Here is a 17083-nt window from a genome sequence, read left to right on the forward strand (position 1 = left end):
GATATAACATTTAGATATAACATTTACCATTTAGATTTAGATTTAAATATTTAGATTTTATGCTTTATGTGGTTAAATGTTGTGTTAAATGTAGGAAAATGTGCTAAATATGAGAAAAATGTGTTAGCTATAACTTTTATACTAAATTCTTACACTTGTCACCTCATAATAAACAAGCAGTATTTACTTTTTTTTTTTAAATTCACGAACTTCATTAAATATTTTAACAGAGTTAGTCGTTAAAGTTTCTAATATTACAAGAAACTAACCTTAGTTCAGAAATGAGGACACCTGTTGGTCTATATTTGCAGTGTTTAAAGGATTTTAAAACCAATAAAGTTGTTTATCAGAGCCATCCAAGCAGTAACTGATAGATTGTTCGATTCTAAACGTTTCTTTTATCTTTACCTGCGTTGTCCTGACTACGACCTTGTCATCCGTCAACATAGTGGATGACGTCATCGGACCGAAACAAAAATGGCGGCGCCGGAGAAAAACTAACAGCTCCTCCGAGTTTTAAAAGTGCACGGCAGTGAAGACACACACTCGTTCGTCGAAGGCAGGTGTTCCCCGTATGTTGTCAATTACTAAAGTTCAATTACAACTAGAATATTTGCATTTCCTGAAGCCTACGTCGTCTAGCACTGCATTAGCATTAGCATTAGCTTAATCATTGATTTCTATCAGATATTTTCAATGGTCTTTGTTAGCAGAATTATGTCAAAATTATTTAATTTAATGTGCAATTTTGACTGCATTACTGTAGTAAACATGTTTACTATGTGTGGTGTAGGAGTATTGGTGTGTGTGCGCAGGCTGGGTCCCAATTATCTTGTGTACTGTAAATTATGAACACAGAAACTATACTAGTATACGTACATTATTATAGAAGCTTTCTTAGGTGTTTAGGTCTCGACTAAATTAGGAATATTAATCTTCTTAATAATTTATCCATCTATAATATGTTTATCAATCTATAGATCAACTTATTTAATATATATTTATATATCAGGATTAAAATAAATTAGGCCTCGGCTATCATGGCAATCCTAATTGTATAAAACATTCTTTACATTTGCATAAAAATACATGGTTATTTTAAAATGATGTTAAATTACAATGAAATAAATTAGTGAAACAATTTTTTTTAATTGTCATTAAAACAAATTAATAATACTATCAAGTTAAATATCCTAATAATATCAGTGCTTTGGTTATTTAATTCCTTAGCATTTGCTTATATAATGGGTCGTTCCTGCTAACGATATAATTAGACATAAATATGTCACAATTTGGCCCCTTTTTTCCTCACCTTTACCTAAAATATGGAAACAGCGCCTCCTGAAAATACAGCTCAGAAATATATTACATCTGTAGTGGAGTTTGCATGTTCTCCCTGTGCTCATTTACTTCCAAAGTAATTATTTTACGAATTAAAAACCAAAAAAGTTCAATCTGTGTGGCATATTGTGGAATGAATCAAAAGACACATGGAAATTGTACTTTTATTTTGAAACAAATGTAAAAAACATTTACCCTTGAACCATTAAAGCATAATTTTATTCATCCGAATGAGAGACATTTGGAAGATATTCCTGATGCATCCGCCCCACGTAAACAATTATATAATAATATATAAACATTTACACTCCAATCTAAAGATAAAAGATGTAATAATAAATAAAGACGAAATATAAGATAAATATAATGGCACTGATAATACCAAAGCAATAAATGACAGATTTCAGTCCCTGCAGGATCTTCACTTCAATTCATTTGATTTTGTGGCCCATTTTTATGTGATTTGAGGAGATTTTGTGGCGTAATTTGAAGAGAATTGGAAGATTTTTGGAAACATTTAGAGTTCTTTTAATAATTTGAGATAAAAAATAACTTCCATCATGTGATATAAGCATGGGGAAAATGTGAGACCTGCTAATACTGTGGCGTTTCATTGAATTTGTGTATTAATTTGAAGATATCTACAACTGAATTAGTTGGTAATTTATACAATAATTTATGATTTCTTTAACGTTGTCTTAGCTTGCTGCCGCAGGCTGAAATGGATGCTCTACAACAGTGGTTGTCAGTGGTTTTTGGCTCATTTTTATCATCATTTTGTGTTTTCTTGTTTGTTCTTATTATTATTCAGTATATTTTTCACTTATTTTGTGTGTTTTTGTTGTTGTTTTTTGAGTTGCAGGTAATGTTTTGTATTATCATTTTTAACTAAAAACAAACATATCGTACCCACATTTGAGAAACACTGCTCAAAGGGGCCGGATTTGGCCCCCAGGCCTTGAGTTTGACACGTGTTTCCTCGTCTATAAAATCATAAAGACTGCAGGGACGTCACATTCAGGAGTTTATGTTTTTCCAGTTGTTTTCTGTCGTAGTCTCCGTTTGGCGTGCTGATGTTCTGGACGTGATGGACGGCGTCTGCGATGGTGAAGAAGGTCATTTTGTTCTCTCCGGTTTTCCCGGTGGGATAAAACCCAGATCTTTCTAGCGTTTCCAGTACGGAGGTGTTACAGCGAGCCAGCACCACCTCCACACCCAGCTCTTCGTAGTCCTTACGCACTTCCTTCAGTGCGGTCACTCCCGTCGTGTCCAAGAACAAAATGGCGCTGCAGTTGATGACTATGCGTCGTAGTTTCCTGTCGTTAACGGACGTCACAGCTACAGCTGTGGCCTCGATGACGTGCTCCTTACACAGATCCTCTTTCCCCTCAGCGTTCACGTGAAGGTTGTTTCTTTCCTCTTTGGGTTTTGTCTCCTTCCTGAACTTGATGCGTCGTATTTTGTCCTTCAGCGGGTTGAGTCCGATGCTCTTGTAGAGCGACTTCTTGAACAGACTCTGATTGGCGTAGTAAATGGGAGCCCCGTATCTGAACATAAAACCAAAAAAAAAGATCAATCTGGGTTGAATATTATGGAGGGAATCAAATACGATGGAAATCATGAACACTATTTTCTTATTTAAGCTCATTTATTGTTTTTATTGATTTAGTCTCATACCAAAATCCATTCAAGTTAAAAAAATGTTGTTTTTTGTGTCAAATATTGGTATGACAATAATATAGATGAATTAATTACATAGTCTCTAATTCGATAGACTTTTGAATCGTGTCCCACCGCTAACATTTATTAATATATTTCATGTATTTTCCATAAGACTGTTGTTTTCTTAATGGTTTTCATTTTTGTATTTTTGTTGTTTTAAAGATTTGTGACTGTTTTTTTTTTTGTGTTTTTACTTTGGGGGGCCGCCAGTTGCACGTCTGCACTAGACAATAGAAAAAATCTACCCTAACCCTATGTAATTTATGTGGCTTTTTTTTCTCCCCAATTATGCTGACTGTGATGTTGGTCTTAAATTTAATTTCAAATGGCAATAAAAAGTCTTAAAGTCTTGAATTTCATTTGACTAAAACTATAGGAATCCTGTAACAACATGTTTACACAAACAAACCTAAGCTGAGTGTGTGTGTGTGTGTGTGTGTGCGTGTGTGTGTGCGTGTGTGTGTGTGTGTGTGTGTGTGTGTGCGTGTGTGTACACTAGTGGTTCTCAAACGTTTTTGTATGTTCCCCACTTTGTATGAAGGTCAGGGTTCCCGCAGATCCTTAAAAAGTCTTAAAAAGCATTAAATTCATGAATCTAAAAATAAGGCCTTAATTGTCATTAAAATGTCTTAAATCAATGTTTCAAAATTCTTACATTTTAACTCACAATAAGTGTTATTTTATGATTGTAATTAGTCTCACATTTGAAAATATTAAATAATGAGCGTGAATAAAACATTTTTAGTTTTTTTAAATGTATAAACAACATGGGAAAATGAAAATTGCATGTCTTACAAATATTTTTTTTAGTGTTTTTTATTTGATAGATTTCTGGCTATTTTTCACTGTAAAAAAAATGACCCTAACCCTATGTAATTAATGTGACCTTCACCCCCAAAAAAGGGAATAATTCTAGATTTCAATCATTTTAAATCATTATTTTTGCTCTTTAGTTCCACGTTACATTTTCTTCCTGGTCCATATCTAATGGAGTCTAATTATCTAATTTATGCTACATTTCTAGATTCTCATTATTACTTTCTTTGTGTGTCAGCGTTTTGTTTAGTGTCATTTATCTCATAAAGGCATTTGGCCTCAAATTAAAAAGTTTGTTGTGCTCCACCTTTCATACCTTTATTCCCCACTAGGGGGCGCGCCCCACACTTTGAGAAACACTGGTGTGTGTGTGTGTGTGTGTGTGTACTAACGGGGTCAACGTGTGTGTGCAGGCTTTTCATCTGGGAGATCCTTCACTCCACCATCAGGAAGATGAACAAACACGTGCAGAAGATCCAGAAGGAGCTGGAGGAGGCCAAGGACAAGCTGGAGAAACAGCAGCACAAGAGAGTGAGTCAGTGAGATCTGTGTGTGTGTGTGTGTGTGTGTGTGTGTGTGTGTGTGTGTGTGTGTGTGTGTGTGTGTGTGTGTGTGTGTGTGTGTGTGTGTGTGTGCGTGCATACATGGTTTACAAGAGCAATTTTCAGGTTTACTCACCAGCATTACAGACCAATCGGGTTAAGGAACCAATTTTGATGGTCTCGTAAACCTAAAACTTTATAATGTTATAATTATTGAATATTAATTGTAAAAGTCATTATAAATATATGTGTGAATACTTAGTTTATAGTGTAATCAGTTAATATAGTTGTTATAATGTTATGACACGCCCCCTGCCTTTCTGAGCTTCACACATATTGGTCTCATAATGTAGGTCACATCACAGTTTTACATGATTTTAAATATTGGCATGACAAAAGCAGTTCTAGGATCAAATGTCACCATGTTTTTATCAAGATATGCCTTTTCTTATCGAGGAAATAATATTAGTTAATATTGTGAATCTGTACAGTAATGTTGAGATGATATTTGATGAGTGAGTTAACAGATCTTTTAAATTTTTCATCTAATAATATCACTTTTTTATTATGCTCGTTTTCATTAACTGTTTATTTACAGGAAGAGGTGTGTTTGCATTGGAGCCAATTAATAAAGGCTCATTAATTTTGGAGAAGAGTGGCTTCAGCATCATAAAAACAGTTGTATTTAGCCTTGGAATGTTCCCATACAGCTTAAGTACAAAAACTAGCAACAATGTACAACATAAACACAAAAAACCATCTACAATAAATAAATTAAAGCAATCTGAATTAACATTCGGAAAAAAGTTTGACCAACTCTGCTTTACAAAAACTGCTATAAAACAACCATAAATGAAGTGCATAAAAACCACAAAACCGCTGCTCAAAATATAAAACTGCAATTTTTCAAACTTTTTTTTTTTTTTTTTTTTTTTTTTTTTTTTTTTTTTTTTTTTTTTTTTAAAGGATTTTTTGGGCTCTAGTGGCCTTTATATGACAGTTGCTTGACAGGAAGGGGGTTGGAGAGAGCAGGGAATGACACGCAGGAAGGGGTCCCAGGCCGGGAATCGAGCCTGGACCTGCTGCAGGTGAGGAGCTATGGCCTCTGTACATGGGGCGGGCGCTCAGCCCACTGAGCTACACACCACCCCGCAATTTTTCAAACTTAACACAGTGATGTAAAGTAAGCTGTGCTTATTCTAAGTGCACATTCTGCTGTTGAAAATGCTTATAAATAAATAAATATGGAAAAACTAATTCACAACATTTTTCTCAGCTACACAAAGCAAAATGAGCTGCTGTTAGCAGTGACTCAGCAGTAGCAACAGGCTGCATATTTACAACAACATACCGTGCAATAGTTTGGCTGACCTGTCCCTGGATAACAGTCACAGTCTGTTAAAATCCATACGCTGTTGTTTCGGTGCAGAGGTATCCCTCACGTCCACCATAGCAGCGTTAGCTTAGAGTTTCACTGATGCATCTTTTGGAGACAAATTGGTAAAATAATGCGCCTATTTCTACTCTGAGAAGCTCATCCTGCTCTCGCATTGACTCGCCATGATTGGTGCACGTGATGTAAACAGACATACGCTGACAATGCTTCTTCTTCTTCTGTTTTACCGTGGTTGGCACGGCATCCCGCAAAAAAATGTAGCGCCACTGTAAACGGGAAGTACACTGCAGCTAGCAAAGTATCGGACAAACGCACATCCTAGAGGGGGCCAAAACACATTTAGAACTGTATGACTTGCTTCTTTTATTAAAATCAACTTCTATTTCAGCCCATCAAGAGCCTCATTTTCTGATATGTTATGATTACTTTTTAGCAATAAAGCCTAATAGACAGAAACCTTCATAAGAATGCTAAGCTAGATCCTTCAATTGACTGTGTTTTGACTGAATCAAATTACTGAATTGCATTTTTTTTAAATATTTAAAGTAATTTGATGAAGGTGAAAAACAGGGCTTTTGTATCTACATTTATGGATCAAAACTAAAGCTGTGCCAAAATTTAAATTAACTCGTACTCAACCTTTACTTTTATTCAATACAGGCACAATCTTTATTTTTAGTTAAAAAAAAATGTTTTTTGGTCATCTGTTTCCAATTAAATGTTAAATTATATTTCCTAAATTCTGTTGTCTTACAAAAGCTTGTGTTTATCAAGTTTCGTACTCTTCCTCAACATGCCAAACTTGAAAGGCCTAGAAAACGCAGATAACTCAGTTCCTTTTCCTTTTCATTTTTGAATTAACTTTGTTAATTCAGGAGGTTCAGTTTCAGGTTCATAACCTTAACAAATCATAAAGGAAAAACACAATTTCTGTATTATCAGCTTTCATAAACAATAAGAAACAAAAACAAACAATCCATTCAAGAAGCACGATTACTACTACTTTACGTGCTGTTAGAGATTTTACTCATGTAGCCCCATACGTCATTGGAGAGAGTAGACAGGAGTCCAGGATGTCTTGCGTTGAAAAGGTTTATTTACTTGATCAAGAAGTGAATGAATGATCAGTACACATTATGTTCTGATGCTCCCTTCAATTCTGAAGTGTCTGTCTTTTGGGGAAAGCACACAGATAATGCCATAGGTTTGTGTCATGCCTAAATATGGGCAGGTCCAACACATTTACAATTTACAGAATTTAGTCTACTGGTCTATAGACAAAACATTGCTTCGATGCCACTCAGGATCTTCTAAACCAAAGGTTTGGTGTGGCCTTGCCATGACTGCAAAGCCGAGCACGCTCACGCAACTTTGCTGTGGGTATTGCAACGGTAAATGCAACGAGTATAAACACCAATGTGCTCCTTTGGAGTGCGCGCGGTCCGCGAATGGAGCCAGGAATAACGAGTCCTACACTGAGTGCACGCTCACATTGTGAGCAGCAGTAAAAAGGAAAAACGTGCTGAGCTCAGTCCGTACACGCTCATCAGAATCATCATGGAGGGTCCAGAACTGATGGACTATGATGCCAGGACAGATCTTCAGCTGTGATTCTCCCTGGCCAGGGGTCTGCAACCTGCGGCTAATGTGGCCTAATGTGGCCCTTTGACTCTTTTGCAATGGCTCCTTATAGCTTTAAAAAAATTGATTGAAATAAAGTTATTTTTTACAGAGGCTATTAATGACAAATAAAATCAAGATATAACAACTTGTTAACCTAAAATAAATGACGTGCAGTTACTGAGTTTTAAATCCCTGGTAAGATAACTAAACCAACACAAACACTATTCTGGAAGAAAACAGAGCTTTTAATTGTTTTGGAATTCATTTAACCACCAATGTGCAGGTTAAATATGTATGTTTTATGTGTGGCAAGAAATTAGCAATTAGCATGTGGTGATCACATGATCATGTGTTATCAAATTCAAGTTACTTATGTGGCCTTTCAAATACATTAACTAAAAAAATCTTCTTTATATAACATTGTGTTCATGTACACTGAGATATGTAAGAATTTGAAGATGCTAGATACTGTTTTATTTCTTGATGTCAGTTTATTTTATTGTGAACTATTTTTAAGTTTCCATTTACATGATCAATATAAATCATATCAAATTAAAACAATCATTATTCTATATAATTTTAAATGTATATCATTTAATTTACTGTATCGTCTTCATTGAGAAGGTATTTTTTTGGCTCCAGGAGTACTTTAATCCAGGTGAGATGAGGGTCTGCCGAGTCCTGGTACATCCCGCACCATATCGTGCACCACAACGGCAAGGATCGCATAGTCTTTAACAGCTCCTTTCAATACAAAGGTCAAACACTGAACGAGCAACTCCTCCCAGGACCTACCCTTGGGCCAACATTGTTGGGAGCGCTCCTGAGATTTCGCCAACACAGTGTGGCCATCAGTGGTGACATTCGAAGTATGTTTCACCAAGTACTTCTACTAGCTGCAGACAAACCTATCATGCTCTTCTTGTGGAGAATCATGCAGCAAGAGGAAGAACCCATTATCTACGAGTGACAAGTCCTTTCCTTTGGGACCACATGCAGTCCATGCTGTGCAACTTATGCACTGCAACACCATGTCCAAGGATCCCAAGTCAACCATCCCGGTATCGCCGAAGATGTGACCCAGGCCTTCTGTGTTGACAACTGCCTTTACAGCACACCAGATCCAGCCCACGCTAAGACTGTCATAGATGGACTGAGGCAACTTCTGGCAGAAGGCGGTTTTGAGATCAGGCAATCAGCAAGTAATCTGTCATCAGTTATTAAACACTTACCCACTGAAGCTAGATCTGTCAGCAGCGAACAGTGGCTGTCCCGAGATTGTGCTGACCTGGACGAGCCCACATTAGGGCTGCAGTGGAATTGCCTTGATGACACCATGGGTTATCGTCAACGCCCTTCAGAGCCTCTTCAACCTACACTGAGGAACCTTTACAAGACACTCGCAAGCCAGTATGACCCATTAGGGTTTATCATACTGTTTACAACCCGACCCAAAGTTCTCATCCAGGACATTTGGAAGCAAGACCTGGGCTGGGACGATCCTATTGAGCATCAACAATTTAAAGAGCAGTGGCTTGCTTGGGTTATAGAGCTTTTTAACCTCCTTCATGTGCAGTTTCCCAGAGCCTATGCACCTCCAAATGCGGATACTTCGACAGCAATCAGACAGCTCCATGTGTTCTGTGATGCCTCTGAAAGAGCCTATGGCTCAGTCGCCTACCTGCGTACGACTGACGAGCAAGGTAACATCCACATCGCATTCCTCCTCGCCCGTTCAAAAGTGAGTCCCAAGAAATGCCTCTCTATGCCTTGGCTTGAGCTCAGCGCAGCACTAACTGGTGCACAACTCGTAAAACTGATAGAGTCGGAACTCACCATCCCAATCCATCAAGTCATATGTTGGTCCGATTCCACCACTGTCCTTCATTGGCTGCAATCTGAGTCATGCCGGTACAAGGTTTTTGTTGGTACGCGGGTAGCCGAAATTCAGACACTGACCAACTTCACAAGCTGGAGGAACGTTGATTCACCTCGCAACCCTGCAGACCATATTACCAGGGGCCTTACCTTAAAGGAGCTGCAGAGTCACCGACAGTGGAGATCTGGTCCTTCTTTCCTATCTGAAACTCCAGACCGGTGGCCGACTATGCCCAGCGCTGCTGCAGAACCTGATGAAAGTGAGCTCAAAAAGAGTGCTTTCATAGAAGTTGTTCAAGCACCATCTGCCTCCCAACTACCTGAAGCCAGTCAGTTCCTTACATGGACAGACCTTGTTCAAGCCACTATGCAGTCCCATAACGGGCAGCTACCCCTGATGTTTCAGACTTCATCGCTGCTGAAAGAGCTGTGCTAGTCCAAGCCCAGGCTGAATCTTTTCCTGCAGAAGTTAAAGCAATAAAGAGACTCAGTCCAGTACCTTCTGGCAGCAGGCTCGGTTCCCTCGCTCCAGAGTATGAGACAGCAACTGGCCTCATCCGTGTAGGGGGCAGGCTTCGGCGAGCAGTTGATCTGGAAGCTGAAACCATTCACCCAATTGTCCTTGATTCGAGACATCCTACCACTAAACTGCTTATTAGGGAATGTGACGAAAGGCTCCATCATCCAGGCACAGAGCGTATCCTAGCAGAATTAAGACGTCAGTATTGGATCCTGAGGGGGCGTGAGGAGATTCGCAAACACCAGTACAGCTGCCGTGAGTGCCAGTTTTGGCATGCTAAGCCTCAAAATCCAAGAATGGTGGACCCCCCACCTGCTCGACTGCGGCTTTACAAACCTCCATTTTACTCAGCTGGAGTGGACTGTTTCGGCCCATTCCTGGTGATGATAGGTCGTCGCCAAGAGAAGAGGTGGGGTGTTCTATTCAAATGCATGACGACAAGATGCTTGCACATCGACCTCCTCGAAAGCCTGGATGCCGACGCCTTCCTGCTCGGTCTTCGCCACTTTATAGCACGTCGAGGCAAACCATTTGAGATACTTTGTGACAATGGTACAAACTTCACTGGTGGTTGTCGTGAGTTACAAGAAGCCTTTCAAGCTATGAGTCCACAGCTCCAAGAACAGCTTGCAGAGCAGAAGATCCGGTTCTGGTTTAATCCTCCACCTGCTCTCCACTTTGGAGGGATGTGGGAGAGGGAAATCAGATCAGTGAAGGCTTCTCTAAGAGTCATCTTGAAAGAGCAAGTTGTCCCGGAGCCAGTCCTACATACCCTGCTCACCGAAGTAGAAGGCATCCTGAATGCCAAGCCACTTGGGTACGTCTCAGCAGACATAGCAGATCCTGATCCTGTGACACCAAGCATGCTACTCATGGGTCGCAGAGATTCTTCTCTTCCACAAGCCCTCTACGACAACGAAAACCTGTTAGGGAGGCGCCGATGGAGACACAGTCAGGTGCTCGCCGATAACTTCTGGTCTTCCTTCACCCGCCAATGCCTTCCAGGCCTACATGATCGTCAGAAGTGGACGACCGAGGCGAGGGAGCTCCGTGTTGGGCAGGTGGTCCTCATCGTCGACCCACGGTTCCCAAGAGCATCCTGGCCAGTGGGTATTGTGACTGAGACTTTTCCTGCTCCAGATGGTTGGGTATGTACAGCTTCTGTTAAGGTGAAATCGAAGATTTACACCCGTCTGGTCGTTCGGTTGATCCCTCTTCCTCAGTTGGCTGAGGAAGAAGATAGTACTCCAGGCAGTCTTCCCGGGGATGGACAATTATCCTGACTGACAATTGGGGGCGGCTGTGTTGGGAAGACTGGGGGGAAGTAATGTTTGTTCCATGTTTCTACACGTGCCTCTTTAAGTGTTGCACATTGTTCCATGTCCTGTTCTGACAGAGCTACCAGGTGTGCGTCATCTGTTCTAAAGTAAGTTAATTTACTGTTTAAATGTTCTTAATTTACCTTTGAATATATATTGCTGATGTTTATGTGTATTTTGCTGACACTGACTGCTGTTTGGACAGACATTTCAGGCCTGTCTGCTGTCATCTGAGCTAATGCTAACTTAGCATAGGATTGCTGCAGTGCTTGTGCAGGCTTATAATGTAGCTCGGTTTCTGCTGGGTAAATGTTGTGTTCCTATGTTTATCTTTGTTATTATCTTGCTAATTCATTCTCACATTCTTATTGTATTTCCAGACCACACACACACACACAAATACATATGTACCTACATGAAAGTATATGCTGTCATTCTGGAACAATCCAATCCAATCCAATCCACTTTATTTATATAGCACATTTAAACAACAAAACGTTTCCAAAGTGCTGAACATGCGACCACAACAATAAAACCAAAACAATACAAATGAGCTCTGCCACTAAATGAGTATAAAACTAAAACAGTTTAAAAGAATAAATATAAATAAAAACACATTAAAAACTATAAATAAGAATAAAACTCAAAAACAAAAATAAAAGACACAGAGGACCACACAACTTACGCGGTGCTAAAAGCCAGAGAATAAAAGTGAGTTTTGAGACGAGATTTAAAACACTCCACGGTGGGGGCCGTACGGATGTGGAGGGGCAGAGCGTTCCACAGCTTAGGGCCGACAACGGAAAACGCTCTGTCCCCTTTAGTTTTACGGTTCGCCTTCGGAACCACGAGCTGGAGCTGGCCCTCAGACCTCAAAGCGCGCGGGGGTCGGTAAATTTGGATGAGGTCTGTGATATACTGAGGGGCCAGTCCATTCCAAGCTTTAAAAACCAACAATAAAATTTTAAAATCAATTCTAATTTTAACAGGGAGCCAATGCAAAGAAGCAAGGATTGGGGTGATGTGTTCACGCTTTTTGGTCCCTGTTAAAAGTCGTGCCGCTGCGTTCTGGACTAACTGCAAGCGGTAAAGTGCCTTTTGGCTGATGCCCGAGTAAAGTGCGTTGCAGTAGTCCAGACGGCTTGAAATAAAAGCGTGCACGACTTGTTCAAAAAGATTAAATGATAAAAAAGGCTTAACTTTGGATAAAAGACGAAGATGATAAAAACCCGATTTTAAAACGCCATTGATCTGTTTATCAAATTTAAAATCACTGTCTATGGTGACGCCAAGGCTGGTGACTTTGGGATGCAAATACTTTTGGAGTGATCCCAAGTCTGCGAGGGTACATCCAAATGCCATTATTTCTGTTTTTCCCTCATTCAGTTTTAAAAAATTCTGGGCTAACCAAGCCTTGACGTCACCCAGACAGTGGAGCAGGGGGGACAGGGGGCTGTGGTCATTTTTTGCAATGGGCATGTAAATTTGACAGTCATCTGCGTAGAAATAGTAAGACATGCCATGTTTCTTAAAAATCTCTCCAAGTGGGAGGAGATATATCGCAAAAAGAATGGGACCCAGGATAGATCCCTGGGGGACTCCACAGTGAAGTGGGGCAGAAGATGAAGTGGAGTCCCCCAGCCTGACGGAGAATGACCTCTCCGACAGGTAGGACCTAAACCACTCCAACGCAGTCCCCCTGACACCCACGCGATCTCTTAGGCGATCTAAAAGAATTGTGTGGTCGACTGTGTCAAAAGCAGCCGTCAAGTCTAAAAGCACTAAAATGGCAGAACCTCCAGAATCAGTCATTAAAAACAGGTCATTAAAAAACTTTTAAAAGTGCAGATTCAGTACTGTGCAAAGCTTTGTAGCCTGACTGATATGGGTCTAAAGTGCCATTTTCATCTAAAAAAGGTTGCAACTGTGCAAAAACGCATTTCTCTAAAATTTTTGATACCAATGGTAGTTTGGAAATTGGGCGATAATTCGCCAAATTTGCAGTGTCAAGGCCAGGTTTTTTAATCAAAGGCTCAACTACAGCTTTCTTACAAAAAGCTGGCACTATGCCAGTAGCCAAGCTGCTGTTGATGATCTCCCTAACAGAAGAGCCAATGGTGTCCCAAACCTCTTTAAAAAAGCGAGGAGGGACCGGGTCTGTGGGACAGGAGGAGGGTTTAAGTTTTTTAACTATCCCTGTGAGCACAGACAATGACACAGACTCAAACTGACAGAAAACAGCTAAGCATTTGGTGGATACACAACTCCACACTGAAAAGGGAGATATGTTGGCCCTAATAGCAGCAACCTTCTCATTAAAAAAGGAGAGGAATTTTTCACAAGTTCCACTTGTCATCTCCAATGAAGTGGACGGACTCGGATTAAAAACAGAACCAATCGTTTTAAAAAGAACTCGAGGCTTACTGACATTATTCGAGATCAAGTTAGAGAAATATTGAGTTTTTTCAGCTTTAACAGCACTTTGATAGTTTCTCCAGCACTCTCTAAGAATCTGGTGCGAGACCTCCAAGTGGTCCTTCTTCCACCTCCGCTCTGCCCTCCGACACTCATGCCGAGCTGTGCGCGTAGTGTCATTGAGCCACGGTTCCTGCTTTGGCTTAGGACATATGGCTCTGAGGGGAGCAACACTGTCCAAGACTTCAGAGCAGGTGGAAGTGAAAGAGTTCATCAATTGCTCGGTGTCCATAGATGCAGCGGAGTTTAGATGATCCAGAAACGATGCAGTAAAAAGAGGAGAAAAAGCAGCGGCCGTGTCGGGCTTAATAACACGACCATGACGCACGCCAGACAGCTTCACCTCCAAGTCCAAAATAAGATCAAACATGACAGGGCTGTGGTCAGAAAACACGGCATCTCCAACAACGACATTGTTCACAGGAAAACCACAGGACAACACAATGTCTAGCGTGTGCCCGTGCACTTGTGTGGGGCCAGTGACATGTTGCGTCAGATTAAAAGCTTCCACCAAGTCCAAAAACTCTCTGGCCATGGGTTTAGAAGGACAACATACATGCACATTAAAATCTCCGACAATTAAAACCCTGTCATAACGCGTGAGCACACAAGCAACAAATTCATAAAAGTCTCTAATAAAATCCTTGTTGTGCTTCGGTGGTCTGTAAATGACAGCGCACAATACTGGGTCAGCCTGTCGCAGCTCAAAACAGCTCAGTTCAAATGAAGAAAAAGACCTCTCAGATACCACTTTGTGATAAAAGCAGTTCTTTAAAACAGTAGCTATACCTCCGCCACGACCAGTGGTTCTCGGTACGTTGATAAAAGTACAGTCTGGAGGTAATAACTCTGAGAAAGCAGTAGACTCACCGCTGTTGATCCAAGTCTCTGTTAAAAACAGTACATCCAAATCGCACGATTTAAAGAAGTCCTGGAGGATGAAAGTTTTATTCGCCACAGACCTCGCGTTCACGAGTGCGCACCTCGTAGAAGCTGTAGTAGCCGCCTGAGCTACCCAGCTCAGCGGCCTGAGGTTAGCCGGGGACACACCGTCAGAAACCCGGAAAGAAGAGCGGCGAGGGCGCAGCGCGCAGAGATCCTCCCGTTGTCCGATAATGGGCACCAACCAAGCGCCAACTGGAGCGAGTGTGCGTCGTGAGACATAGCGGAAAAAAACAGTCTCTGTAATCCCGTGGAAGTTCCGAGGACCACACCGCGGTGGGAGAAAGAGCCAACCAGGCTTTCAGCTTCACGAGCCAACCGGATCGGACTCCTCGGCGTTTACGCTTCCTGGGCAGCGGCGCATTCACCCTGAGGAGGTGCGCAGGCAGGTCGGCCAGGTAGAATGAACCTGACTTGTTGTTTGCATCACGAATGGTACACGATTGCACCGTTTCTTTTATTTTTAGCAATTCTTGGCAATTATACACCAGCAGTGAGTCGATGGTCCTTGTAACAGATGTTAAAATCAGCATAAAACAAATAAAACTGAGCAGAGCCAAGCGGCACACCAGACACACCGGCGCCATCTTGAATATAGCAATCCCCAATCAGCTGTAATCATTAAAGAAGTGTTCTTAAATCATCCAGTCCTCCTGATTCTCTGACTGGAATATCCAGTCCATCCTGGCTGCTCCAACCAGTGTTATTTAATTAATTAATGTGGGAAATACTACAGTATTTCTATAGACATTGAGTCTGCTGCTAAGACATTCATTCAATCAAAGATCACTTGATGTTTTAATGTTTTTTTTTACATGATTATCTTTTTAATGACGTCCTTTTTGTTACAGACAAGGAGAGCTGAGGTAAAGGTAGCACTGCCTTGGGCCACAGTGTTTTAAGTGGGAGCCCCCTGCCTTTGTCATCAAGGCATCAACATCTGTGACAAACACCTACAACATGAGACATGTCCCCAGATAAATGATGGACAGTTGGTTGATGTGAAATATTGACAAATAAATGTATTTTGTCAAAATTCTTGTTAGTTTTCATTTTTAATTTGTGGTTGATTAAAACTAGCATTAGGAGGCCACAGTGCAGGGAGAGCTGCTGGTATGGAGGTGATGACATCAGTCTGAAGGTAGAAATCAACGTTAAAACAGGACAGTCATGTTAAAAAATGACTTTTTGTGTTTTTTTTCGCCGGAACGCATCAGGTCACTCAAGTCTCACTCTTGTCATTTTCTGAAACTTGGCAGCCCTGATGATAATAATAATAATAATAATAATAATAATAATAATATATAACTTAACTGGGTATATGAAGCACATTTGTTTCCTTAATATACTTACAGTTAATATACAAGTCAACGCATTGCATATTTACTGTTAATTTCACGTTGCTTGTCTTCAAGTTAGACGTACTAGCCATAAACATTTCAGACATTACTGAATAAATTACAGTTTAAATGTAGGATAATTCATAATGTCATAAAATCAGTCAGGAAGAAATTAGATCCCTCAAATACACAATCTACCATTAACAAAATGTCTACTGTAAACAGATGACCACTTTGATTTTGTGCTCCATGTGTTTTAATTTACGTTTGTTCGCCTCAGTGCTTGGATCTATAATTTCTGTTTTTGGCCTTTTTCTGTCGGTATTCTGTAAAATGATATATTTTCCTTCAGCCAGGCGTGGTTATGACAGCCAAATACTATGCAGGATTTGGGCTTTATACGATAAAAATCAGCCAGACTGCAAGATCAGCGGTAAATAGCTGTTGTCAGGCAAATGATTACCACTCGTTGCTAAGTCAAGTGCTGACGTCCTGTGAAAAGGTGTATTCTAATTATTATTTTCCCCCTGAAAGGCAATTACAATTATATTTAGTGTTGCCACCGTCCCTTAAAATATGGAATCGTTCCTTATTTGACCATTAAATGGTGCGTCCCGTACTGAGCCAAAACTGAACGCTGTTTGTTCCGTATTTGTATAAATGACCAGAACATTAGACATGTCCGTCAGACCGTCACACACAAAGTAAAACACAGGAAATGCCAAGGCCAGCAACATCGTCGTGGTGGTATCCACGTACGTAGGACCCCCACTCTATGTGGTGTGTTCAGTGTACATGGATGTGAGTGTTTGGTGCTTTCAGGGACTGGTGGAGAATAGAGAGACGACACACACACCAGCGCTAACCCTAAAAATGTCCAACTTTAGATAGTTTTCAGTGTCAAACAGCCTCAGGAGAACAACACTATAGATATGAACAATCATCATCATCTCCTGAGGATGATACAGTAGACACATCATGGTTGGACTGATTTAATAAACTACTGGGATTTGATTTCATGTTTAGGATGTGGAGGTTTTGAGTTAAATAAAAGATTATTTATTATTACAGTCATATTAGGCAATATAAATAGGTATATTATGTATGGGCTTTTAACAAAAATCGTACTGATAGGTTAACAATAAACAAATACATAACTATTTTATATT

General features: G+C 40.4%; 1 long non-coding RNA gene across 1 annotated transcript; it reads left to right on the plus strand.

Moving 5' to 3' along the window:
* Positions 1-457: 457 nt before the first annotated feature.
* Positions 458-15485, plus strand: LOC114471463 (uncharacterized). The gene is made up of 3 exons (XR_003674974.1): positions 458-572; positions 4293-4410; positions 15426-15485. It is a non-coding gene; the product is annotated as an uncharacterized LOC114471463 (long non-coding RNA).
* The last annotated feature ends 1598 nt before the right edge of the window (positions 15486-17083 follow it).

The sequence above is a fragment of the Gouania willdenowi genome, chromosome 10 (genome assembly GCF_900634775.1).
Source record: "Gouania willdenowi chromosome 10, fGouWil2.1, whole genome shotgun sequence".
NCBI classification, from domain to species: domain Eukaryota; kingdom Metazoa; phylum Chordata; class Actinopteri; order Blenniiformes; family Gobiesocidae; genus Gouania; species Gouania willdenowi.